At 42.0% G+C, this 27,419-nt stretch overlaps 1 protein-coding gene across 14 annotated transcripts in view; it reads right to left on the bottom strand.

Moving 5' to 3' along the window:
- The window catches only part of epb41l2 (erythrocyte membrane protein band 4.1 like 2), an 88,498-nt gene extending 64,887 nt beyond the window's left edge, over positions 1-23,611 (bottom strand). For 12 of the 14 annotated variants that reach the window (XM_033648276.2, XM_033648281.2, XM_033648289.2 and 9 more), the window contains exon 1: positions 23,432-23,611. The gene's annotated coding sequence lies outside the window, so the exon portion shown is untranslated. Of the gene's footprint in view, positions 1-4,924; positions 5,157-23,431 lie in introns of those variants that run through there. The other 2 variants (XM_078173650.1, XM_033648277.2) reach the window with 2 other exon arrangements.
- Between the last annotated feature and the right edge of the window lie 3,808 nt (positions 23,612-27,419).

The following is a 27,419-nucleotide window of genomic DNA, read 5'->3' as shown; positions in this document are numbered from 1 at the left end:
ATAAGAGAGGACACACACACACACACACACACACACACACACACACACACACACACACACAGTGCAGCACTGGTGTGTAGGGACTGGGCAGGAGTAAAAATAGAACAGGTCTCCTTACGCATGATCGGCTAATGAGGCGGGGGGGGATGGAGAGAGAGGTGTGTTTGTAGGTGTGTGCAAATGTCAGAGAGGCAAGATAACACTGTGTGTGACCAAGAAATGTGCTGCAGTCATGATCCTCTGACGATGAAACGTAAGGACTTTGGCGATCCTCTGACTTTCCATCTAGCGCCACCAGCAGGTCAACGTTTTACTTATCCGATAGAGTATCTTTACGTAACCTACACATTTTTGAACAGACGTTCAGTGCGCAAAGTGGGTCAGTGGTACGCAGCGTCCACTCTGACTTCCAAGGGTTTTGCTGTTCTGTGAATGCAGTGCAGGAGGTTTTTTTCCCCTCAGCAGCAGTTTGTCAAGTTTGAGTCGCAGGGTAGAGAATTTATCAGCCAGTCAGTCTGTGGTTGGTTCAAGCAGAGGTGATTGGACTGATGGATTAGAGGAGCAGTCGCTGCAGAGGAGAGTGAAAGCAAACTTTTAGAGCTGGTGCTGGACCACGGGTTGAACAGTTTTTAATGAAAAAGCAGCCAGTTTCATCTGAAGTAGGCTGGAAACATGATGGACAACACTAAAATTAGAGCACAGTTTGTCTATGAAATAGAGAGCTTTATTTCTACATGTATTAATCAACGGTTAAGTTTCACGTTCGTGGCACGTGGTGTTCTCCTGCTCTGTCAGCTGCCCATGCTCTGCGTTATAAAAGTGTGGTGCTCTGAATTCCAAGAGCGTTCCGATCTAATGGTCCAGTTCCAGAAATAGAAAATAAACATGTAGCAGCAAATGTTGATATCGTGGCAAGCCACCAAAAATAAATTAATGTGTGGGAAACATGGCATCTACATTTTATTCTTTGGTGTACCGTGACTTTATCTTGAAAACCCGAACTTCTCACAAGCTGCCCGGATCTTTTCTGCTCTCTCCATGTTCAATTCAGATGCAATTCATAATAGCTCCTCTAATAAACTGCATCACCCAGGGGACACTGGGGGCAGTACACAGGCTACCCAGGGGCTACTACGGTACGCTCACCTGTTCCCGTTCTTGCCTGCCTGCTTTTCTCTATTGGCTGCTAGTCTGAGTAATGCTACAGTACAGTACAGTTGGTCTGACTCCGAGGACAACACAAAGAGAACACACACTAAGTCATAAAACGATGCAACAGAGCTTTGAAAGTCAAATTATATTATGCTAAATGCACGCTAGCAGCAGCAAGCTAATGTTAGTGCCACTCCTGTTGATGTAACGCTAGCATCAGCAAAACCACCTGCAGCTACCAATGAAATCATCAGTTCTTTTAAGTGACCCAGTTCATCTTATTCACCTGCTGCTACTGAACCGACTCATAAAACGACTCTATTGGTTTAACCCCCCCCCCCCCCCCCAAGACACACGCCAACGTGACTACAAGGAGTACTGACACTTATTTTTTTCCACCTCGACTGCTGCTGACATTCATGACTCAAGTAGGATGATTCTTAATGACCCTGCTAAATTAAATCCACCTTGGCACTGACGAAAGTGTAGCTGTGTACAGTGCAGGCACGATGACACTGTTACACAGGGTTTTAAATGTGCAACCATTTGTGAGATGTTTGAAGTGTGCAGGCTGCCATCTGCGCAGGGGACCCAAATACATTTTAAATCAACTTGAGCATATTTTTGTCCCCGCGTGCGAGACGATGGATTTGGTTCAATCTGCTCCGTCATTCTCCGAACCCTTAAGTAGAGTCATCAAAGCAGGTCTGTTACTACCTACTCACTGCAGTTCCCACTCCTCTGACACACTGTGTTTCTCAATGGACCAGCCAGCAGTGTATCTATGTGTGTGTTTGTGTGAGTTGGCATCAGAATGCAGCGTTTTTTTGCAAGATGTTCGTCACGGTCTCTTAGGCCTGCTTTAAACCGGCCCCTCTCTCACTACACCAGGAACCTTGTTCTACCTCTCTCACAACTTTCTAACTCACCCTCGCCTCTCTTTCCGTCTCTTTCTATCTTCTACTCTCCAGCCTGGGGTGCCTCTTTCTCTTTTTCACTCATCTCTCTCTCCTCTCTCAATCCCTTTCTTCCGGGCCCCCTTTCAATCCCCCTCCACTCGCATTATCTCCCCCTAAACCCCTCCTCTGTCTCTCTTCTTCCCACAGTCCATATAAAAAATACCAGTGACATTATTATAGCCTCTCTTCATATATACACATATGCACACACTGAATGGTTTACGGCAATAAAAACATCTGTATAGTATCTAATGTAAGTCAATGTTAGGGAGCTGGCATTCAACACAGTACTGTATTCTTAAATTCTTCTCCTGTATGAAAGTAGTTGAACTTTTGTCAGATGTTATGTGTTTTTTAATTTTTGTTCCTTCAAGAAAGTCTCTTCACATCTTTCCAGAGTAGGGTTGTCAGTTTTGGTTAGTTTTGCTTTCGATAGCCCGACACCCATTAAACAATATCTAACTAGTAAGTTTTAAGAATGCAAAATGACCTGACATACAAGAGGCCTTTCGTTTTACTCGCCGGAACGAAGTTAACCGCATTTCAAAGGTTATCCATTTATAGGTCTAAAATTTCAACATTTTGTGACTGAACTGTCTTGCCTTTCATTTTATTTCATGTTGGCTTTGCTGACAGCCAGCCAGCTTGTCACGTTAACATGAGGAAACATAGTGCCCACTGCCCGCCCTCTGGTTTCCACTAGTTAGCTAGCTGCTCTGCACTGCTCACCAGCTGGGCAGAAGGTAGCTAGCTGGGCCACTCAGTCAGTGATAATCGCTGGTAACACTGTCCCAACCAATTCCCAACCAGTTGCCGAACAGCATTGCTGCAGAAATACAGTGACCACCTCTGGTCTCCAATGGGTAGCTGACGTTAGCCTTTGCGAGCAAATTCGCAAATCCCAGGATAACCAAGGAATGACCCATCTTACCCTCTCTATGATTGGCTAATACTTGTTGCCTTTGTTGGTTGAGTAAGATGAGTAGGATTGGTTACGGTTAGGATAAGAATGTCAGGGTAAGCCAATCCGAGGACGAGTTAGGTAGAATATGTAGGGCATTTTTTTCTGGAGTTAAGTAGCAGCGATGCTTACTCTGCGATTACCTTTAGTAATGCCACCTCCCCCACCAGGACCTTGATGCTGAGGAAACATGGTGGCCACCCGCCGCTCTCCCCTACATTGCCCAGGTGAGAAGTCATCTTTGAACCCTAAAACCCCTTAAGCATTGTTAACTACGTTAGCACCACTAGCTGTGTTGACGCTGCTAACTGCGCAAATAGAGCTAACAGTGATAATTATTAGTGACAATACTAAAGGGGGCTTGCAGCTAAAGATTGAGCCGATACTCGACAGAGCAACCTGGGGTGAGACCAGAGGCTGCGCACTATGTTTCCATGGCAACGCTCTTGGGTTGACACTGTGATACTAGTGGTAATTGTCAAATGAGCTGCACCAATAGCTAGCTCCCACCAGACCCAGGTGGTGCACAGTGCAGTAAACGTAAGAGTAGAAAATTAACCTGTAGAATAAAAAAATATTAACATCCCTAGTTGGAGAATTACACCGTTTTACTGTAATTTAGCCTTTAAAACCAGGAAAACACAACACTCTCGATACATTATGATATCCAAAATCTCGAGATATTGGTATAATATCCAAGTATTACCAAGGCCTATTCAGGTGTGCTTTATTGGTGCATTCGTTTTGTACTCGGAGGTCGGAAATTCCCAGTTCCCAGTCGGAAGTTTAAACTTGAACGCACCCTGAGATCGGATTTCCAACTCGGAGCAACCGCATCAACCCCGACTTACGAATTCAAGATGATTGCCGGTCACATAGTGAGTAAACACTCTGCTAAAGTACTGTTTATAGCAATTTTATCTTATTTGTTTTACATTATGTCAGCCTCATCTGCGGCTTTCATCAGTTGGAGTGCATGATGGTTTTGAAGCTGTCTATTGGGCAACAAAGGCTTTCTTGCGGGCGTCCATGTTTTTTTCCGACTTGTCCACCGTCGTCAACTAGAATGCAAAAACTGTTGTCAACTCGGAGGTGACGTCATTCTGACTTCCGACCTCCGAGTACAAAACGAACGCAGCATATGTCCTTAGAATTCCATATGTAACTGTCAAATACCAACAAGCTCTAACTGGTAAAAATTACTCTCGGCAGTTTACCAATTAACAGTTAGGCTATCCATTGACATCCATAATCTAGAGGCGAGTACTGCTCAACGTGTGTGTTGTTAAACGTTTTATCCGACTATTTCACAGGCAATTAGCTGCGTTCAAGTAACCCAGCGGTCCAAACAGGCAGAGAAAAGCCTGCAGATTGAGACGAGGTATCTCTGTGTTTGTGTATATGTTTCTTCTGATTCAACAACACTGATCTTTTACTCCAGCTGTTTCTCTCATTTAGCATATCAACCCAACTCATTTCCTCATCTTATCATCATCTATGAGCTTACATATTCGCTGGCTACTCTTGAAAGCAGCTTATCAGTATTTATTTTAGTTCTAGTTAGCATTCTTTAATCGTATTATTTGCTTAACTCCAATCAGATTATGATGTTTTCTTGACACAAATTCCACCTGCTGGAAGTATTCGATGAACACATGACTGTCACAGCAAAGATGAAAAATTAACCTACACGGGGAGTGGCAAAGACACTGATGGGACCCTTTAACCTTTATCTCAGTAAACAGTTCCAGATTTTACTGCTGCCCTACACAGACACTTAATCTAGCCTTTCAACACCTGTTAGTATTTTTCAAATGAATGGTTGAATGAATGGTTGAACTAACGGCCTTACCTTTAGCTGCTTCTGTTGCTCTCTTTTCCACACCTCCTGTTTCCCTTCTATTTGTTCTCACTTTCTTTTACTCTTTTTCTGTCTTTTTGCCTGTTATGTGTCTTTCCTTCACCTCCCACCTCTTAGCAAAAAGCCTGCCCTACAAACCATCGTTGCCATTTTCTCTTTTCCATCCTCTCTCGTCTCTCCCTCTGAGCTCGAAGTCTGCTTCCCTCGGGACTGACGCTCAGAGAAACAAGGGCAGAAAGCGAGAGGGTGGGGGTGGAGACGGTGAAGAGGAAGTGTGTGAAAGAGAAGAGCAGAGCCGAGGCAAGGGGAGTGATGGAGAAAGAGAGATGGAGAGAGGTGAAAGATGGATGGATGAAGGAGAAATGAGAGAGGAAAGACCACATCTACTGTCCATGCCTACTTTGCCAGACTACTAATGGACACTAGCATGGGCAATCTCTACAACACTGAGCCACTGCCTCAGATTCTTGGCAATATTTTGCAACTGTATTTTTCTAAGGAAAGAAAACATTAAGACATTTCGCCCACCAGATTTTTCAGTTTTGACTAAAAATCTCAGTGGACCATGTCCTCATTTCCACATTTACCCTTTTTTTTACCGCTCACCCTGTCACAAACAACACATTACACTAATACAAACACTAAAGCTCTCCCGTTTACTACTTGATTGGTGCCTGTCTGGCTTTTTGCGGTTGTCGTCATAGTAACCACAACTTCCTGACCTGGCCTGTGGTCGAGAGATAAAATTTTATAGGCACGGGACTTGAGTGCAAAAGTCAAGAAATGGAGAGAAAAGATGGAGTTATCTTTCTGGCTTCAGTGGTTTCACATTGGTGCTCTTTCACCATCTGATAAAAGCTGACATGACAAGTCTCAGCGTAACAAGAAAAACACACACATCCACGCCCACCCTGCTCTGAAAGGGCAGAACAGGGACAGGAGGAACTGGTTTCCATGGCAACGACATTCACGGACTACAACAATAAATCCCCATGGAGACGAGAGATTACCACTGCCAAAAGTACAGATTAGTGGACGAGCGTGGAAGTGACAATAGAAATTATGACCGTGCCTAAACCCATTTCAAACCACATCAGATTTACAACAGATATTACAAGCCGGGCGGACAGGAAGTGCAGTAGCTACTTTACTCCTCCCTCAGCTCATCCTCGCTGTTCCACCCAGAGCTGTTTGCTCCTCAAGGACCCTTTTTAAGGGCTCTTTGTAAGACTGAGGGTTCCACTAAAAACCCTTTTCATCCAAAGAACCATTTTGGACGAAAGAGTTCTTCAAGGATTGTTGAACGGTTGATTGTTGCATACGTTCAAATATTTATCCATGTGTCAAGCTTTATTTTTATTGTATATATTTGGAAACCCCTTAATAACATAAATTTGTGTTAATTCTGCCATCATTCATGACTCTTTTTTTTTAAATAACAGGTACTCCACACTTGGCATTTTGTATTCGGTTCTAATTTTGAGTGGCAGTTTTGGTTCCCAACCCTAGTAAAATATCCCCCGTCTAAAAGCATGATTGTGAACCATGAGTGCTGTGGGTTGCTCTGGACCATATCAGTCTCGGCTCTTTAGAAACCTCATGTAACCCAAAGCTGCTGGATGTGGTTCCCTTGGCCACAGCTAACCCATTAAACCAAAACCATGGTTACTGGAAGAGAGCTCTATTAGTAATGTAGTCAGTTACTATTTCCTGGGTGGGTTCTCGATGAAACCATTGTGATATATAAGGTTTCTTAGTAGAACCCCCTGTTTGGGTTCTTGTTAACACCCTTACAAGGTGGATAAGTTCTGCACAGAACCACCAGAGGGGTTTTTAACTGATAATCTAGTGTTTAACAAAATACATCTTATACACACACACACACACACACACACACAAATACAGCGAAGACCCCAAGAACTGCAAACATTTAATCTCAATCACAGATTTTAACCAACAGCAGCGGTGATCCTGGGGTGCAGTCTACCTGTAAACCTTTGTTTTAATAGCAGTAATAGTTGTAGCTACCCTCACTAGCTGATAGCACAAATACTAGGCTGTCAAACTTAATACTGAGATACATGGAGGAAAAGTGGAGGAGTTTGGATCAACATGAACAGCTAACCAGTGGCACTGATCATCAACATCTGCCCCTCTCTTTCACACACACAATCACACAGGTGCACTCTCATACTCAATGGATGAAGCCATGTGCATTCGACAGGTACAAGTCTGCAGCTGTCTGTGGCCGTTTACCAAGGAAGGTATGTCTGAGCTTCACACACACTCATGGCAGCCAGGTGGCATAGAGATGCTTTTGAGAGCACGAGAGATTCCAACAAGCCTGGACGAATGTGTGTGTGTGTGTGTGTGTGTGTCAATTTGCATGCACACCCATGTATGAAGGCAGTACTATGTGAGTGTGTGTTTTTGAATGAAGATAAGTCAAGATGGTAAACTGTACAACTCCTCCCTCTGATGATCAGACTCATTTGGCTATTTATAAAACAAAACACACAATATAATTACTCATTCTTATTTCATTTATAACTCTACAACCATTTCATTGTATATTGTATATATTTCAGATTGTCTACTTTACTATTTTATTATTTATTTTATTTTATTGTCTATTTTAATATTTTATTTTATTTTATTTTAATGTCTACTTTAATATTTTATTTTATTTTATTTTAATGTCTACTTTAATATTTTATTTTATTTATTTCATTGTCTATTTTAGTATCTTATTTATATCTTCATCTTTATCTCTTGTTTCCATTCATGCTGTATTTCTATTTCTACTTTGCACGGAGCATTGGAACAAAAACAATTTCCCCCCGGGGATTAATAAAGTATTCTGAATCTGAATCTGAATAAATACTAAATATATAAATATTGCTTGATAACGTTTCTCTAGTGAGTTGTTAATGTAATGTAATGGGTAATGTGCAACGTTCATTATGCACGGAGCAAATTGCCGCACATCTAGGCGGCAATTTGGTTTTTAAAAAATGTGATTAACAATTTCATTTGGCTTTTATAATACACCTACTTATTTGTCAGACAATGTTAAACCTTATAGATTAAACTGTGCTCAATTTTGACAGTTTTCTGAGGGTTTTCTTACTTTTAGACTGGTCGTCTAATCATTTCATTCACTTCCTGGTACAGGGTCACAGGTGTGCTGGAGCCTGGTCACCAGACTATCACAGGACTGACACATAGAGACAGACAACCATTCACACTCACATTCACACCTACGGGTAATTCTGAGTGACCAATTAACCTGCACGTCTTTGGACTGTGGGAGGAAGCTGGAGAATGTGCAGAAAACTCACGCTGACACAGGGAGAACATGCAAACTTAGCACAGAAGTGGGTTCAAACACAGACCCCTCTTGCTGACTAGTCGTCTAGTCCAAGTTTAAACTTCCCTTTAAACATCAGGGAAATTAGTATTATAAACAACATAAACACTTGCTGTGAGTGTGGATATGAAATGAGTTCAAATGATCGACGACTGTGTGTTCATGTTTTAATTGAGCTACACTGCTTGTTTCCAACAGCTAGAGTACACTGAGTGCAACAGGTTCCAGTTAACTAAGCACTGAAAAAGTGTAAATCTATGGGCCGTCACTCAGCTCAAACTAATGAATTAAAAATCCAATCCAGCAGATCACACTGGGACACCCCAAACACTGAACAGTGACACAACAAGCTCACAGCTTTTCAAAGTATTGCTCTACACTCCAACAGATGACAGTCACTGAGCCCTGGTTTGGTTTTGAAATAACCACACACACACACACACACACACACACACACAGTGCAGAATCCTAATCTGTGCTGTTCTCTTGTACGATCTGTCCATCTGTCACGCAATGACACATGCATACACACAGATATAGCAAACACACATAAACGGATTCTACGCACATGTAAACACACACTCACATAACGACTGGTAAACACACTGATACACACTGTGACTGCGTTTTCATTTACCCGTAGCGATAAACACACACATGCGCACGTCTACACACACGCACACTGTTGGTGTGAAAATTTTGAACATGCCTGTCTCTTTACACTGCACTCTGACCCTCACACTGAGGATTACACAAAGGATAATCCCTGTGTATGTTTATGTGTCTGTCTGTCTGTCTGTCTGCCTGTCTGTCCATTCATCCCCTCATCTTCGTCTGTCTGTCTGTCTCTCCCAGCTACACCTGATAAACACCTCACAAATGCTTCCTGATTGTCTCCGCTGCCTTTAGCTTGAGCTTATCCTAAATTAATGGTCAGCTCATAAGCTGTGTTTAAATGACCAGTACTGTGTCATTACTATTGCTACTGTATTATTACCATCAGCTCATAACTGCTACTGTCAAATGCAAAACTATATTATTATTATTGTAACCGAACAGAAGAGTTTAAAGCTTCTTCAAAATATCTCCATACTGCTCGTCCGTAGTGATCCAAGTGGTTTTATGTCGGGGCTTCAGGACACTTGGATCACTACAGACGAGCAGTATGGAGATATTTTGTGGTTTCAATTATGTGTTTTTGGACGTTTGAATCTGGGGCGTCGTCAGCCTCCATTAGGTGGAGTTGTGTTGCTACCTCCTCTCCCCTTGGATCTCTGCAAGTGATGTGAGGACTCTAAAACTTCACCTGAGCCTCCCTCGGCATATGGGTGAGTAGATAATGGCTGAGTTTTCATTTTTGGGTGCACTATCCCTTTAAGCTCAAAATCAACATTCGAACGCTCCACAGCTTGTCCTTTGTTTCATGTCTATTCATTTTGTTTAAACCTGTTATTTCTACACAGCTGCAGATAACGATCAGGCTACACTAATAATATTAGTATTATACTATTTGTAGAATTAGATTCCAGTGGTGGCTGGATTGACATTTTCAATAACTCAACAATGTTGTTAAGTCCAAGTCAAAATGTACTGAAATAAAGACAGATGTTATCACTTCCAGAATGTTTATATCTAACAAAATATTCTGCTTTAATCCACATTTGTTTGCGTTTGGCCTTTTGAAATCAACATTTTCACTGCAGTCAAAAATTGTCTGCTCTCCTGCCAAAGGGAGTCGTGCACCTGTATTACTGGGTGTTCTAGCAGCAATCTAGCACCAAAAATGTACCCAAAAGTGGGCACAGTGCTACTAATAGTTGAGGAGAGTTTAACCTTTACCAGTGAACTGTGGCTAGACTGTACCTACAGCCAGTTCATCAGTAATCATTCCTGTGACTTCTGTGACATGTTGACCTGTGTTACAAAGAGTTTCTTCCCACCTGAAACACATGAACACGCCTCCCCACTGCAGGACAGTATTACTGTGGCGAGCTGCACTACGCTGCTGCTTGGTAATTTTCGTCATAACAGTTCATAACAGCACCATATATTACATTTATTCTTTAAAATAAGCTGATGTGATGAAAAAAGGTTAACTCATTCTATTCAATGAATCGCTCAATTCAAATTTAGGATTTGTTCGAAGTTTATTTCTTAGAGTGATGAATGTAAAACATGACGTTTCATAAGCCCTAATTAGCATGTCCTTTCATGACAACATATGGATGCTATGCATTACTATAACACCATTTTATTTAACTTTTTTGCTGTTTTGCTTATATTTTTATTGCAAAGTTTAGACAATATTCAATCAATTTTATTTTGTAGGAATTGCTGAAGATGTTGGACTGTGAAAATGCTAAAAAAAAAGGAGCAAAAAGTGCCTGAAAAAAAACAAGGTAAAATGTAAATATATCCATGAACCCTATCTTCTAGAATTATGTCTCTCTCTCTCTTTCTTTGTGTGTGTGTGTGTGTGTGTGTGTGTGTGTGAGCGAGAATAATGGGTTAGCTCATAACTACTATTGTTAGCTGCTAAACTCCCCTATTCAGCGATTAAAGCAGTCAGGCGCAAGTACCCTGTCTGTGTGAAAGTGCGAGTGACTGTGTGTGTGTGTGTGTGTGTGTGTGTGTGTGTGTGTGTGTGTGTTTGAAATGGTGTGTGTGTGTGTGAGAGACAAAGAGTGAAAGTATGGGTAGGTCGCACGAGTGCACATGAGAGGAGATACAGTTTACTGTGTGTGTGTGTGTGTGTGTGTGTGTGTGTGTGTGTGTGTGTGAGAGAGAGAGAGAGAGAGAGAGAGAGAGAGAGAGAGAGAGAGAGAGAGAGAGAGAGGGGTAGTGAAAAAGGAGGAGGAGACAGAGGGGAAGAAGACAGCAGGCATTAGCTGGGAGAAGAGAGAGAAAAAGAAAAAGTGAAACTTGTGGTCTCCCTCGAGCAGCAGTGGGTGTGGTGTTACTATGGCAACGTCCATCCCATAGAGGGTGGTAGCAACAGGTGCCTTAGCAAAACAAATGACTTCATGGGCATCGAGGGTCATTATTACAGCTGCCTGATGAGGCAGGTTGACACACATGAAGGAAATAACATCCTCCTCAGACACAAACAGACTGAGAGCTTTAAACACACTGTCAGAAAGATGTATGGTATCTTTTTATCATAAGAGCAAACTGGATCCCTCTCTTAATATGATAATCATAATTATAGAGCCTCATATCGCCAATCGGACGTAACAAACAAGGAGCTGCACCACATTCCACAGATTATTCGAAAAATTGTCGAATAGTTACCACGATTTTCGAATAGTGTTTTTGCTTTACTGCCCATCCCTAATTGTCACTGAGGTCTGTACCCAATAAGCATGCTCACAAGACTTCAGATTCTGTACACATATGTAGAGTCTGTTTATAGACATTAGCTACGTGGTGCTAGGTAGTGTTGCAGGGTATACTGGTACCAACGGTAGACCGCGGTACTAAAACACCACGGTACATATGATACCATAATGTTGGAGTACCGTAGTACTACAGTACCTCACGGCACCACTACTGTGGGATAAGTTCAAAGTCCAATCACAAGAGGGTGAGTGTCCATGCACCGTCCAATAGCGGCGCGAGCTGGCCACCTGGCACTCAATATGCTGCTGCAGTGGTTTGTATCCAGTGACATGTCAGGTATTAGCTGAGCTGTTGAGTATCTTTGAGCAGTGAAAGTTATTATTTATTTATTTTTACTTGTAGATTTGTTTATATATGCTACAGTGATGTGTTTTCCACAGAGCTCTACGGTGCAACCTCAGTGACAATCACATCATCATCATTTTTATTTTATTTTTTCAGAGAAAATGAAATGCAGAAATTACTGTTCTCACTTAAATTGCAACTCATGACAATCACAATATGATTTTTCTTTGCATATCATACAGCCCTATCTTCCATGAGTAGATGCACGCCTCCTTCTGGCGGATGAGGAAAGAAAATAGTTCCTACATAAAACTGTTCACAACAAGGGCTGTGGATCATCTTGAGTAACCAGGTCATGATTTCTGATGTTGAGTTTTTCAAATGTATTTTTTGGCGCTTTGAGCACCACAAGCTGAGTGCCATCTAGTTCCATTATACTGGAGAGAAGGCAGACATCTCTACGGCTGATATCTCCAACACTGTGCAGCTCACACCAAAACAATCTGAACTAGCACTACAGGTAAGAGGAAACATATGTATTTTAGATTTGGGTATAGCTGCAACAGTAAATATACTATCATACTGTAGAAAGCTTGGTCAGTAGCACTTGTAATAGTGAGAATGTAAAGCACTCCAACACACCGACTCACCGCTGCCTGACATTAATTTTCGAACTACTAACCCTAACCCCGAACTCTAAAATTAGACATCTCCCTTGTGAACGCCATCAGATGTCCTCATTTTTACAACATCATCCTGTTTTCTCAATTACTGTGCAGACATGTCGCCTCTACAGTCCAGACACACCCACACATCATTATGTGAGATATGTTGTCGCAACCGGCTCTTCTCTTTGGGTCAGTGACATGACCAGATAGATTATTTAGGTGCCTGATATCAGTTAATCCCAGACCAGTGACCTCTGACCCCTGACCAGGAAACAGGAAGTGTGGCAAAGGGGCAACTTCAAATCCTGTCAACTGTTCATCTCCATCTTTATCTCCAACACACATTTTTAGCTGCACTCATATCTGTGTCTCTCTCATTAGGGACCTGTCAACATAAAAACAGGAAGTGACACAGAACAAAACATCCTACAATCACGTTTTGTATCTCTCTGAACATCTGTGGATAAATTAAACTCACACATCTGTTGGGGTTTTCCCCACACACAATCTACACCATGGCACACGGAGTCCCACCCTTTCTCCTAGTCAGCTAACTTGTGTAATCTAGTAGGTGCTCTCATAGTGTTGACCTGTGGGAAACACTGTCTATTGAACCCACTGACACATAAACACACAGTTCACTGGCTCCTTATAACTCTTTCCAAGATGTGTTACAAACCTCAGGGCTTCTCAAAGGCTACTAATGAGAACAAGTTAGCTGGTCTGCACTCCCTCTCACCCCTCGTTGCCCCAGACACTCCTCTCCTCTCACGTCCGTTTCCTCCCCTCATCCCTTCCTCTTTATCGCTCTTCCCTGATGTCCCACCTCCTCTGTGCTCCCCACTTCTCCTTTTCCCAAGCCTCTCCCTGACTTTTGTGACGGCTCCAATGAACAGTCAGCACATGATGAATTAAGTACATGAATAAATGTATGTAATGTACAAAGCCTCCTACAGACTGAGAAGTTTAGTCTTATAAGTTTAGTGCAGCTACACCTGCAACATGGATCTAATAAACTTGGGTACGACATCAAGTTTGATTCATGCAGACTGTACGATGACAGCGCTGACTGAATCACAGGCTACGACGTACCATACAATAGCTTCCCATACTGAGTGCACAACGATGCTCTGAGTGTTATTACTTCTCCAACTGTGAAGCTCAACATAGAGACTGACATTATTAAATAACCTAAAGTTTTGTTGGCACTATATACTGCGGTGTGTCAACATAGCAGCTGCAACTCAGCCACTATCTCCTTCCATGCTTCGTCCTTCTTTATGCGATCATGGTCAGAGCTGGAGGACACATCATACAGGTAAGGCCTCTGCTGCCACAGCTCCACAAGGTTTCCTCTTTGCTGGGTTCCCACACATTTATTTAAGCAAGTTTTGCCTCCATGGCGAGCTGCTATCTGTCTGTCTGTTTGGGATTAGCACCAGTGCACCATTTCAGGCTGCACAGTAGACGCAGATTGTAACAGGAGACACACAGTGAGATGGTCATCCCAAATATCTGACACTGTCAGAATTTTATCCCAGGCCGTCCTTGAACCGCTCACTGTGTGATGTAAAGCCACTGTTTAAGAGCCACGACCAAAGATTTGTTTCATGTGGGTCATCTTTCGTCTGGATCAGCCCAAAATCGCAGAGTGTATACTGGGCGTAATGGACATTTTTCACTATTTTCCAGCTTTATTAGGGCTGTGCCTTGAAAGCTGGAGATTCAAACCCTCAGCCGACTGACATTAGTTCAAGTTCAGCAGTCATTTTTCATTCAATAAGGAAAATAATTGCCCGCAAATTGTTTTTTAAAATTAGTTTTCACTCATTTATTCTGACATTACTGAAGATCCATAATCCCATTTTTGGCGTTCACTGTCCTCTCATGTTGTTGTTACACAGATTTTGTTGAGTAAGGAAACCTGACTGACATTGTTATTCACATGGGGACAAAAAGCTTTCTGACTAGCTTATTTTCTGAACTAAGGCTGTAGAGGTGAAGGAATTTCCCCTGCTGTGATTAAGGGTGGCTCAGCGGCACTATATACAGTATTACTAACATTTTTTTGTTTGTTTGTTTTTGCAAGTTACTTCATTGATCCTGATTTAGTCCTTTTTAATAAGCTTTATCGTTGGGTTATCATTGGGTATATTTTTGCTTTTTAAATGACAAAGATGACAGTGTTTACTGTTAGATGAAGAATACAAAAGGGCAATGAGGAGCAATGAGGGGCATTTTTACAGCAACCAGGATGCCTTGGTTGCATCTGGTTGCTACAAATACAGAATATCCGCAGACGTAAAACTGGTAGAGAACATGAGGTAGAGAACCTGCTCTGAACGTAGGGAGAATGGATGAACCTGCCAGTCCATGTAACCAGCTGCTTTCATTTCTCTTCAGCTGTTCTTGTTGTTCGGCCATGTGACAGTTTGTCTTTGTGGTGTTTGTCTCGCCCCTCTTCGACTTGACTGTCACTTAGTACCCCTTCGTACTAAGTGACAGTGATGAGCGGCTGCAGCATTTTACCCAAAGCTGAATATTTTTCAACTCAACAACCAGATAAAAAATAGCAAACATGCAGCTCCAAGTGCAAAGAAGACGTTCGGGCCTTGTCACGTTGCAGCCATTTGCAGAACACGTATGAATGCTTGGCGCCCCCATTAAAAAAAGGCAAAACATGAACACAGCTGCAGTGGCTGTTGCTTGCCATAGAGTGGCACTTCAATATTCCCTTCATCACAACAGCCCTAGTGTCAAGACTTGTTGTCCCCAAACTATAAAGGACGCTGAGATCAGATATCAGTATTTATAACACAATATCATCATCTTTTTGCTGATATAAACCTCAGCGCCAACATTTCCTCCTGTTGCTCTCTAAGACGTGGCCTTTACAAGATGAAGGCTGTGCACCATCCCCACCATGCACTGTTCAGCCCCTCTCTCTGTGAGAATGTGACCCTATGCTGATTAATCTGTTTTTAACTATGTTTGGCCCCCTGCCAAAGCCACAGGCCCACGCTCTCTCTCTGGTTTTTATTCTATCGCCTCTTTCAGAGCTGGTCACTTGCTGGGGGAAGGCAGTTTGCCCTCTTTATCCCTCTCTGATGTAAAATGTTACCCTTCAACTCAAGGATTTTCTATTCTCCTCTAATAGACCCCCTTGTTTAACAAAAAAAATATGACTCTACTAATCTGCACAAACAAACAATCGAACTCTATTCAAATCCGTTAAGCTCTTTGGTCCAACACAAATAGGACAGCATCGATATTTAACTGTTTTTTACACTGTAGTTTTCACATTTGCATTTTTTGGCATTTAGCTGACCCTCTTAGAGAAACCACCCTCCCTCACTCTCCCTCTCTGTCCCCTCCATCACACACACGTCCTCTACATCTCTATCCCCCTTTCACTCTCCCCAACGCACCCTCTCACCCGCCCTCCTTCCCCTCACTGTCTCTGTGGCGGTAATAAGCTGAACACTGCATTACAGTTTCCATTCATCCGTGCCTCTCTGATCTTCTCTGCGTGAATACAAGTCCTGCTGTGCCCGCTGGCCGAGCGGCTCTGAAAGCTAGAGGCTAATACCCGCCGGTCATGGCTGACTGCTACACTAAAATACGTCCACCTTTAGTGACTGTTGGGAATGACTCAGTGTCACTACGATCAGGGAGGAGATGATTGTGCTGAATTGGACTTACAGTATTAAACCACCTTTATAGACTGGAAGATAAGACGTGTAAATCCACTCAGTAAACAACTGGAAATCTTATTCACAAAAGACAGTTTAAGGGAGATTTGAGTTTTCTCTGAATCTGCCTCTTTCCTAAAAACACATTCGGTGCTTGTCACCCAACCCCATGTGGGACAGTAGGGCTATCTGTGTGTGCCTGAGTTGATGTGATGTGTTTTGCTCCTGTTGAACCGACAGGGTCAGGATGAAAACACACGCACACACACACAAACGCACACACTCGGGGATGTTCCCATAGCCTTTCCGAATGGTTAAGCAATATCTCTCACTCTCTCTGTCGCTCTCACTCAGTCTCTCTTTCTCCTCTTGTGTCCGCCTCTTACTCACTTCCTTTCTGCTTCTATCTGTATTCCCTCCCTTCGTCACTCCATCTCTGGTTTCCTATTTTCGTCTCCCTGTGTCTCTCCAACTCGTCCTTCTACCCCTCGCAAGGTGAGACTGAGAAAAGTACAATGAGAGTACAGTATGTGCGTTTGTGCTGTTTTCCTTGAACTGACGCAGCAGTGCTGAAACATAAAAAACTGCTAAGACGTTTATAAAGATGCAAATAAAAGAAGCATGATTCAGTTTTACTCTCGACTTAAAGGGATACTTTACCTCCCAAATGACCATTTGTATATCAATTAGTTAACACGTTACGCTGAATTCTTGGTGACGATCGACGATCTCGACGGAGTCTACAGGTATCAATTTAATATTTTTTAAGACATATTCACCTCTTAACCAAATCTAGGGCATGTTTTACTTATTGAAGCATCACAGGTAAGCACTGCAGGTAAGCAGTATGTGGTCGTGCAGAGGTCAGTGTTATGTAGGAGCATGGTTCATAGAGTGAGTTAAGGTAACAGGTAAGTCTAAGTATGAAGTAAAGTGACAGTATTATAGTTATTTAATGATTCGTAACATTGTAAGTGTGGACTTTTACAGAGAAAGGCTTCACTTAATTTCACAAAAAGAAATGGATAAATGAAATAAGATAAAATGTTTGCAGTAGTTAAGCCCTTGCAAATTCAAATTTAAGACTATTAAATGACATTTGAGGCCTCATTGTAACACTGCATGTAAGACATTTTAAGACTTTTAAAGGACCTGTAGACACCCCAACGAAGAATCCAAAAACTGAGAAGATTCTTGATGAATTGAAGTCATGGCGGTCCACATTTAACAACAGCAGAACTATATCAACATCCGTTAATAAACTCTCACACAACTCTAGCAGTATAATCCAAGTCTCATTTATCCAGTCATATACTCAGTACTTCCCAAACAGCCCTTTTTTTAACCAAGAACTGAACAAAAAGTGAAACTGTTCTCTTCACAGCCAGACTCCATTGATAAATTCAGTAATTTTACCTCTCTGAACATAGGAGCTGCTTTTCTGCCGCTGCCTTGAATCACTTAGTTAATTTGTGTTTTTGTGTGAATTTGGTGTTTTAGCTCAGATTCAGCAAAGTCACACAATACCACAAACAAACTAGCTGATGGAGGCAGCGACAGACCAGCAGCTGTCGTGTTTAGAGAGGTGAAATTACTGTTTTTGCCAGTGGAGTCTGGCTCTGAAGAGAGCATGGCTAAGTTTCACTTTTCATTCAGCTCCTTGTTGCAATGGGGAAAGTGTTTGTTTGAAAAAGTACGGAGTATATGACTGGATACATGGGACTTGGATTATACTGTACAAGTTCTATGAGAGTCTGTACATTGGATCTTTTGACCACTTTTTATCAAAAATTTCGAGAATTTTTGCTGTTTTTGGATTCTTGGTAACCAGAGGCATGTCAAACAATCATCTGTGGGGTAAAGTTTTACTTTAAGACAGTGACAAATTAGTCTTTTTATCACTGCAAGCAAGACACCTAAAGGAGACTGTTCTTAATTATTAATGCACCTGTTTCTGCTTCAAAGTTTCACCGGTAATACTACCACTTAAGTTTTATCAGTTGGAAGATCGAGCCATGTAAAATACATTCAAAAACACAATTTCATAAAATACACAGATCCCGAAATGAAACACAAGGTTTCATATTGAGTGAAAAAAAACATTGTGCGCTCATTGTGACTAACCCAGAGTTAGTTCCAGCTACCTTTAATGAGCACAATATTCTCCCACCAGAACAACCAATTAAGGCTTCTCATTAGTGGGTTTGACAGAGCCGCCACTGTTCTGCGCATCCCGAGAGTCTGAGAATGACCATGGCGCTGATGATTATAGATAAACTATACACACAGAGTGGGGGCCTGACAGGAAAAACCCACCAGAGTGACAGCCGTGGCTCAGTGCTGGATTTCCCTTATAGCTTAACAAAGCAAGAGTCCTTCCTGCGATGCATGTTCTTTATTCTGTGAGGCTGTCTATTACTGAGGTGGGTTTTGTTGCACTAGACTGCAAGTGCACCTGTAACGCAACACAATATCACACTCAGGCGCCGCAGAAAATAAAACCTTTGTGAAGCATGTGATGTTGCAGAGAGGGGTGTTAAATTAACACTATACAAAATGTTCTGTTCTTAGTTTGAGAGTGGAGACGATTAATCCAATCCAGTACAACAAAAGCACAAACTAGTCAGTGGGGATACATTTAAGGCTGCAAGATCTAAAAATATATGAATATAAATCTTACAAAGTCTGAGCTTAAGCCAGTAATCCACACAAGATAAATAAATTAGACATTTTAAAAGCAATGAAACAGAAGTCTCCGTATAAATGATTGGGTGGGTAGCCCTCAGACTCAGTCTTTCATTAATGCACTGCAGCAGGCTGGCTGTGTAGATGGATGGATGGATGATGACCCTGTTATATAACTTGTTCAATTCCACAGGGTTTCACTCGGCTCTAAGAGAGGTTTAGGTGCTACTGGGTCTGCGGCAGAAAGATTAAAGACTCCATATTCAAACAGAGAGAGAGATGGGTTAACATGGAAAACAAGATCACATGTATGGAAAATTACCTGTTGTCTTGTTTGAATAAATGGTTATGCAAAGTCAAGCAGGGCCTGTGGTTATCAGCAGGCATCCTCGTGTAGTTTGGGAGTAATTTGAGGAGAAATGTGACAGTGATTGCTTTGTATTCATTATTCAAGGGAGACAATCCCATACAAGACATGTTTCCTAGTTCTGAAGCCTCTAATCCACCACTGTATCCCTGCCCTGATGCCCTTCGTTTTTATCTAACCTATCTCTGTTTCCCTCAGAGGCACCACTGAGTTGTGCTGATTAAAGGGACAGTTTGAATCTTTTCAAGTGGGGGTGTATGACGTACTTATCCATAGTCAGTGTATAACATGCAGTAGATGTCTGTCAGTACGCCCAAAGTTTTGGGGAAGCAGCAGGAGTGCCGACACGGAAGCTGAGCAGTGTAACTGCTTTGGATGGGGGCAGCAGCAAAATGTATTAAATGAGTCCAACCTAAAAAGACCTTCAACAGTTAAGTGTATGCTACATCGAGAATATTTTCACCACTTCACTCAACCGTCAGCTTGTTTCAGCGGTTTCAGTTCGGCATTTATGATCTCATCAAAGCCACCAGACTCTATTGGGAAAAACAGTCATTTTAGCTAGCTGAACACAGGAGCTGCCTCGATTGGCAAGTTTGTTTGTGCCATTGTGTGAGTTCGGTGAATCCAAACTAACCATTTTAAGCACCGAAGTCACACAGTAACAAACAAAATGGCAGATCAAGGTAGGGATAGACCAGCAGCTCCTGTGTTTAGCAATGTTAAATCACTGCTTTTCTCAATGGAGTCTGGCTCTGAAGAGAGCGATATAATGGTGTCAGTTCTCTTTCAAAAATCACTCTCTGACGGCAAGGTAAAGCAGTGAAATACTCTAAATATTGCATACACTCAAGCTGATGTTGTTGCTGATCCCTCCACAGCAAATTGCTTCGCCTCCGTGGCGGTACTCCTGCCTGCTCTCCAAACTGGGGGCGTGCCAACTGACATCTACTGTACCTAATATAAATACTATGGATAAATACCTCATACAACCCCACATCAAAAGATCTGAACTATCCCTTAAAGGTGATGAGTCGTTGGCTACACATACGTACACATGACACATAATCAGAGGCAGCTGTAAGGGTGACTGTTTGAAGCATAGCCCTAACATTGGCATGCCTGTATGAGGCACCCATCACACAGTTATTGATAACGCCAGGTCTGCTTGTTCAAAAAGAGACAAATAGCTTGAGGAGTAGCAAACTGCATTAAATCTGACAGCGGCATCACACAGACATTGATTTAATTCATCAGTATTGAATTATGTTGATGTATCAGATGTGTCTGCCAATTTCCACTGACATTTTACACGTCAGCACAATCCCAGCTCAGTCCAGTGTGTCCATCAGTTTGTCGGCCTGCCCGCCCGTCTGCCTGTGAACCAGCTGAACCCCTGCCATCTGTCAAATAAAGTATGACTTCTAAGGCTCTGCCTGGGAAATACACACACGTTAAATCCTGTGGGCTATGCACACACGGTTCTGTCTACAGACGACACGCATTCAAACAGAAACTGTGTCTGTGTCAAGGGCAGAAACTGAAAAAACTGAAACTAAATCTCAACTTCAGAGTTTAAATTCCATTTTAAAGCACTGAAATCAATAATTTACTGCAGAACTGTGCCACGCATGGTCTGTCCTCATATGGCTGCATGGTCAAAGTAAAGCTTAAACAACAATTCAACTGTTCATTTGAACCAGTTATCAAGTCAAACAGGTCAAATATTTACTGAGTTGAAAATGTGTCTTTTCTGGATGTTGGTCACACAGGTGCAGATTTCAGGGGAAAGCGCAGTGTACACAGCCCCCTCAATACGTTTGTTTTCTTTAGTGCATATTGACCTAATTGTTGTGTTTTCGTTACCTTAGGATGAGACACTCATATCTACACAGGGAGCAGGTCCTTGTTTATGGAGGTTGCCATGTTCACCACCATGTTTCTACAGTAGCCCAGAACAAACACCATACAGTGGCTTAGAGTGAGAGCCAGTGGTAGTTAGAAACTCATCCACAACAAGCAGATGAAAACCTCCTAAACATCGAGATCTTATAGTATCAGAGAAAAAAGGTGAGCACACATTAGCATGCAATCTCTGACATGCCAAACGGCGTCATAGAAACACTAACTTGTTACATGAAAACAACGTGAAACAGCTTTATTCAGTGGTTTTACCACTTTTAATTATCTGGTCTGTTTGTTCTGGAGAGGAGGAAACATTTGCAGATAATTCGGCTACCAGTAAAAACGTCCTGAACAATGAACACTGAAGGAATTTTACCCAGGATAAGTTTCAGGTGGTTACAATCTGCAATCCTCTTCGCTAGACGCCACGAAACTCCAATTCCACACACCTTTAAGTAGCTGAGAACTTCTGTTTTAACATTTAAGTAGCCGCCGTACACATGCTACGATTTTTTGCACCCTCAAACTCACTGTTTTCCATGTAGATGCACAGCAGGCATGTTCAAACACCAGAGCACCAACAGACCCGCACGTTCTTGAGTACCTATTTTACGGGTGCTATGGCTGTGCCCTGAGATACACAGAGTTCAAATTTTTGGAACACAGCAGCACATACCACATGTGACGAGGAACAACCAATCACAGCCAACAGATATGTTTCCCTTCTTCTGTACACAGCAGTCCACCATAAATATGAAAAAGTTGATCATGTTAGTGCAGGGCTTCCAGAGCTTTACATCTGTCCCACAGACGATAGGCCTACACACTTATAAGCAGCGCCTGGAGGAAGCTCAGCTCTGCACTCAGGATTTCAGGTTAATAGGCTTTGATACAGTGCTTGTTAAGGTCGCTTAGCAACCTCAAACGCAACCTGCCATCGTCTCTTTACAGCTGGCACAAAAAAGGCACAAGAGCAGCACCCAGCACCATACCTTGAGTTTTCCAGGCAATTAAAATCGCAGCATGTTCACAGCCTGTACGTGTTCAAGCCTAAATTTTCTGGCGGAAGACCCCCCCCCCCCCCCACCCTGTGTCATCTGCGTCCCCCCCGCACACTGAAGCATTAGCTACGCCCCTGGTTGGCCAAACTAGAAGCAACTTGACACATCAGATGTGGCTCTGATATGTTGGTATGAGAGATCCTAAGACTTTGAATTATCTTTAAATGATCAAAATTCTACTGTTCACACTTTAATTCAAGTGGCTGCTGTGAATATCTCAGCTGTCAGAGTCCCACCTGGGATGCAACCCATCTCTTCCATATCCCAGACAACTCTGTGAACCACTTTCCTGAATAAAACCAAACGAAACAAATCCTGTAAACCATTAAAACAGCGTGTTTCAGTGCTGGGAACACTGGGCAGCACTGCCTTTAATACACAAGGGATGTGACACAGCACAACAACAGACACAGCAGCTTAGTTTAAATGTTTTCAGCAGCTTGTTGCCTTCAAATAATCATCTCCTGCTGTTACCTTAGAGGCAGGAACCAGCTACACACCAAAACAAACGGGACGGATGTTTGAACAGCCTTCGATTAGCATGATTACACCAAACACCCGCCAACGGTAACTCACCGTTAACGTGACATAGCGGTAGGATTCACCTACACCAGGAAATACAGCCACCAGCGGTAACATAACGATGTCTATTCATTTAGAAAATGACTCTTAAACATGTCATTTAGGCTGCTTTGTCCCGAGCTAAGTGTTCCCACTGAACCGCTGGTGCTAACCACATGAAACACACCCGGGTCTGAGCGGGACACAGCGGGACATGAAGGTAGTTGAGGTGATGATAACAGGGATAATGTGGAGGAAGATAGGCGCCATGAAGCGTCTTACATCGACTCCAGATAACGGATTCACTCGGAAGCGTGTTGTTTGCTTCACCATTGCTTCAAACTGCGTCTGGTGACTGTTGTTATAAGTGCAGGTTGAGCACCTACGTATCTACTGCAACAAAATCGACATTAAAAATCGCCAAATATCCGAAAAGCGTTGAAGCAGCCGCAGTCGCCGATGTCTCAATCACGTGATGTAAAGATGAGGCAAAATCAAACGTTACCTGTTGTAGTTTTCAACGATGTTCGCGCGGAACTTTTCCAAACGTGGCCTCTCGCTCGGTTCTCCTCCAAAAAATAACGTACGTCCCTGTGTCTCACTATCTCAGCCTCCAAAAATCTCCACTACAGTCCACACCGAAAATCTGGCCACAGCTCAAAGACGACGCGTCCATCATGCTCAAGTCCCGCCCCATACAGTGAAAAACATCTTTTAGCGGCCTCTCATTGGCACAGACCAAGCACTGTGTTAAATCCAGAGATGTGATTGGTCGCCCGCGCTGTCAGTTAATGTGGGCGGGACGTTCGGTGCAGATGTGGAAGCGTTAGGTTGGCGAGGCAGCTCCCTCTAGAGGACGAATGGCGCCACTGCAAAATGGCGACCATGAAGTTCACTGTTTTTATTTTTCATATTTTTATTTTAAATCCAGAATTTTGATCGAGATAGTGACCTGAATTATAGGTTTTATTTTTATAATTTAATTCATGCATTTGCCTTTTTTTAAAAGATCATCAATAGTTTTTAAAATCAGTGTCTTTGACCTCACTCGATTTTTGTTATTAATTTATTTTCATCGAGGTAAGTGCACTTTGGGGAACATTTTCGTTAAATTGAAATAATAATCTTGCTACAAGTTTACTGTTTTATGTGCTTGTCAAAATTTCAAAATAAAAATAAATAAATAAAAATAAAAATATTAAAAAAAAATAAAATCAGTGTCCTTAAATGAGTTTACAGCCAAAATTAAATAATGGATGATTTTACAAAATTCTCAGGTGTTTTTGGCCTCCTATTCAAGACATATTCCCCCTTGAAAGAGAAAATATATATATTCTTAAATTATTATTATTATTAGTAGTACCATTATTATTCTTAAACTTTTTATTACAAATTAATATTGTAAATTATTTTTATTTATATTTTTCTTCTATTCGTTATTGCTATAAGTTAATGAGGCTCATCTGCTTTGTTTTTCTTTGTTTCTTTGTTTTATCTGCTTTAAATTTGCTGCCCAGCTCAGAGAATTCAGAAATTAAAATGATGCATCTGTGATTAATCTACAGTGTTACCTTTCATTGCATCAGTATGTTACAGTTTAATCCCAACTGGTTGCCAATCCAGCATTTGACAAACGCTGCAGTGCAGTAACATTAATATTTATGATTGGCTGTCAGCAGTGACCCTTTGATGAAGCTGCCTTCGGTAACTCTTCCAGGCTGTGTATCTGTAAGTCACAGTATAGAAGGATTTTCATTTCTGAGCACTGATAAAATAAGTCTAAAACTGTGAAAAGAATAACTGACACTTAAAGTGTAACTTAAGTACTTTTAAACCTGGACACTATTTTCCCATGTCTGTGTGTCTAAGTGACTAACAGGAAAAACAAGTTTTCAAATTGGTCCAGTATTGAGTGACAGGGCTGCAGCCTGCAGCACTATAACAGGCTGCAATGTAACATTAATGGGAAGTGTGCATCGTCAATTCACATCCACTAAAAGTGTTTGTTTTTGTCACTGACAGGCTCAGATTGTTATTTTAGATGTCTGAGAACTTATAGAAAGGATCCCTACAGAGATAGAGCTTTGTGTTTAAGAGTAAGATCCTTTTTGTTTAACCAGTGGCATCCCAGAAATCACCATCACCAAATCAACCAGACTCCATTTAAATAAACAGTAATTTTAGCATGACTATAGGCACCATATTCTGATATATAACTGGGTGAATGAAGGGTTTATTTCAATCAAACCAGAGTTGGTGATTGTTGGAACAGCGGAAAGACGAGCAAAGATGGCTTTTGTGACATTTATTTTGTTTCCATCAATTTTGAATGAAGAGCATTAAACAATGATAAAATAGCTGGTTATTTAAATGGAGTCTGGTGGGTTTTGCAATAGCAATTTTGGGGCTGTTCCTGGTTAAACAAAAAGTATCATACTCTTTAACAAAAAGCTCTGTCTCTGTAGGGATCCTTTTAATAATGTTGTGAGACACTTAAAATAACAATTAGAGCCTGTCAGTGGCAAAACAAACAATTAATTAAGTTAATGTATGTGAATTGACAGCGTGGTTTCATTGCAACCTGTTTCGTAGCAGCCAGCTGCAGCTCTTTCGTTCAACACTGGACCAGTTTAAAAAATTGTTATCCCCATCAGTCTCACACACACACACACACACACACACACACACAGAAACACGGGAAAAAGTTTAAAGTTCATGCTTAAAATCTTTGCTGATGGACGCATTAATTGATCATGTTGATTACATCTTCTATACTCAAGTTATTCTTTCTCCTCTCCACTCTCCAAAGGACATACTGGTCGTTGCATAACATAAGGCATGGCTACTGCCACTGCACACACACACACACACACACACACACACACCTCTTACATACTGTATATATACCTACACCCACACCCAGATTAGAGAAGCTCAAGTAATTGGCTTATAGCGTGAGGCAGCGTGGAGATTTGACATCCACAGAGGAGGAGGAGTAAACAACCACACAAGCACGATGTGTAGCTCTATAGACAGATCTATTGCAGAGTCATGCAAAGAACTACAGGAGGAAGTTGAATGAGTGACGTACTAATACAAACTTGTTTAAATGTTGTGTGACCAAAGGATAACTTGATAATCAGCAGAAAGAATCACATGATGCAGCAGGTTGGATGTGTGTCAGTGGACTCACCAGCAGTAGAGGATCCAGCAGAGCGTGCACGCACAAACACAGACAAATGCAGAGTGGGAAAACATGAAATCAGGCATTGCTTTGAACCCTCGGCACATCAACATGTTTATTTCATGAGCTGCATCTGTCACTGTCGCATACCTCAGAGCTGGTATAAGCCGCAAACCAAGCTGCAGTAACGAGGGATTAATATCAGTTCATGCAATGACATTACATAGATTAGATTGATTTCACCAGCTGCTTGTGTCCAGTGACATGATCCTGACATGCTGCAGAGAATAATGGAGGATGAGACACAGCTGATTCCTGTGACTCTGAGCATCCAGACACCATGAGAGGAAAACACACAGCAGGTCTCCTCGCTGGCGTGACAGCAGTCTGCAATCAGTCTAATTTTATTGACATAATATCCTCATGTTAGGAGAGAGAAGGGAAACACGCCCACACTGGGAGAGTTAATCACACAAATAATACAGGGCTGAGTGAGTTAAAGTCTCCTCCCTCTGCTCCTGATGTCTACGACCATTTTGACCTCACTGGTCCTTAAATTAAATTGCACACAGAAAAACTTGACCTTTATCTCAGTTTGGAAACATAATGAAATCAACAAAGGGTCCCAGAGGCTGATATCACCTCATTAATACTGGAAAACACGAGAGGAGGGACAACCCAGCCGCCATTTATTAGTGTGGGCACTGATGTCCTCTGACTGTGGCTCAGTGAGTTTACCATGACTGATGGTTCTCATGCACTTTATTTGTCATAACATTTTGAACAATGATAAGGTCACAGTGATCAGACAGCACTGACAGAAATATAGAGCTACTTCAATATGCTTTCCAGCCTCCTGAGACCTAGCAATGGATATTTCTCCTCTGTGGGGACAGGAGAGTGATTTATGTGGGGAACACAGATTTTTCAGAAGGCAGCACTGGATCCTTCACTTCCTACAGCCCAAACAACCTTAAAAACAAAAAGATATGGAAGTTAGAATGGTGTTTGTATCTTATAAGCTGCAGGACATTACACAGAGAATAAATGGAGACTGTGGAACTGAGAAAAACTAAGAAGGATTTCAAAATCTGAATGAAATATTTAAGTCTATTGAAAGTATCGACTATAATGGAGCTTGGAGTCATTCATTCATTTTCTGTAACCGCTTATCCTCTTGAGGGTCACAGGGGGCGGAGCCTGAGAGGCAGGGTTCACCCTGGACAGGTCACCAGACTATCACAGGGCTGACACACAGACACAGACGACCATTCACACTCACATTCACACCTACGGACAATTTAGAGTC

This window comes from Epinephelus lanceolatus, chromosome 13 (genome assembly GCF_041903045.1).
Source record: "Epinephelus lanceolatus isolate andai-2023 chromosome 13, ASM4190304v1, whole genome shotgun sequence".
Classification (NCBI taxonomy): Eukaryota; Metazoa; Chordata; class Actinopteri; order Perciformes; family Serranidae; genus Epinephelus; species Epinephelus lanceolatus.
Note: the sequence above shows the minus strand (reverse complement) of the source record. Positions and strands in the feature narration are given on the sequence as shown.